Below are 1,014 nucleotides of genomic sequence, written 5' to 3'. Positions count from 1 at the left end.
GGAATAAGTGGAAGTCGCTCGGTGCCAGGTCGGGACTGTACGGCGGATGAGGAAACAACTCCCACTTAAAAGATTCGAGAACTTCATGAGTGGCATTTGCCGTGTGGGCCCGGGCGTTGTCGTGAATCAGCAAGATCTTTGAGCCCAACTTTCCCCTGCGCTTGTTTTGTATTGCTCTTCTGAGGTTGTGCAGAGTTTGGCAATACCTTTGAGAGTTTATTGTAATGCCTCTTTCCAGGAAATCCACAAAAATCACACCTATTCTGTCCCAAAAGACAGTCGCCATCACCTTCCTTGCCGACGTTGTCTGCATGCATTTCTTGGGTTTTTGGGGGGAATTTGTGTGCCCCCACTGCATTGACTGCAATTTTGTCTCGCAGTTCACATGCTTAACCCATGTTTCGTCACCAGTAACGATGCGATCGAGTAATGAGTCGCCATCTTTCTCGTAAGCGTCCAAAAACGTTAACGCTGCAGCCATTCGCTGATTTTTGTGAATCTCTGTCAAGATTTTTGGTATCCATCTTGCACAAAACTTGTGGTAACCAAGCTTTTCGGTAATGATTTTGTGCAACAAACTTCGTGAAATTTGTGGAAAACTCATAGAGAGTTCCGTTATTGTGAAATAACGGTTTTCACGGACCGCGGCATCGACTTTTTCGACAAGTTCGGCAGTCACTATGCTGGGTCTTCCACTTCGCTCTTCGTCGTGAACGTTAGTTCGGCCATTTTTAAATTTTATGACCCATTGACGCACTCCACCTTCAGTCATTATGTTGTCCCCATACACTTCACAAAGCTGCCGATAGATATCTATCGGTGTACAGTTTTTTGCAGTCAGAAACCTTATTACAGCACGCACTTCACACTTCGCGGCATTTTCAATTAACGCTGACATTTCAAACTGTCATAGTAACTCAATGGAGTACAGCACGAACCTCTCACTAGCACGGCAGGATGCCGACTGAGCGGCGGAATGCCATGACACCAAGATGGCCGCGCTAGCCCCGCCCC

The sequence above is a fragment of the Schistocerca cancellata genome, chromosome 6 (genome assembly GCF_023864275.1).
Source record: "Schistocerca cancellata isolate TAMUIC-IGC-003103 chromosome 6, iqSchCanc2.1, whole genome shotgun sequence".
NCBI lineage: Eukaryota > Metazoa > Arthropoda > Insecta > Orthoptera > Acrididae > Schistocerca > Schistocerca cancellata.
This window is presented reverse-complemented; position numbering follows the sequence as displayed.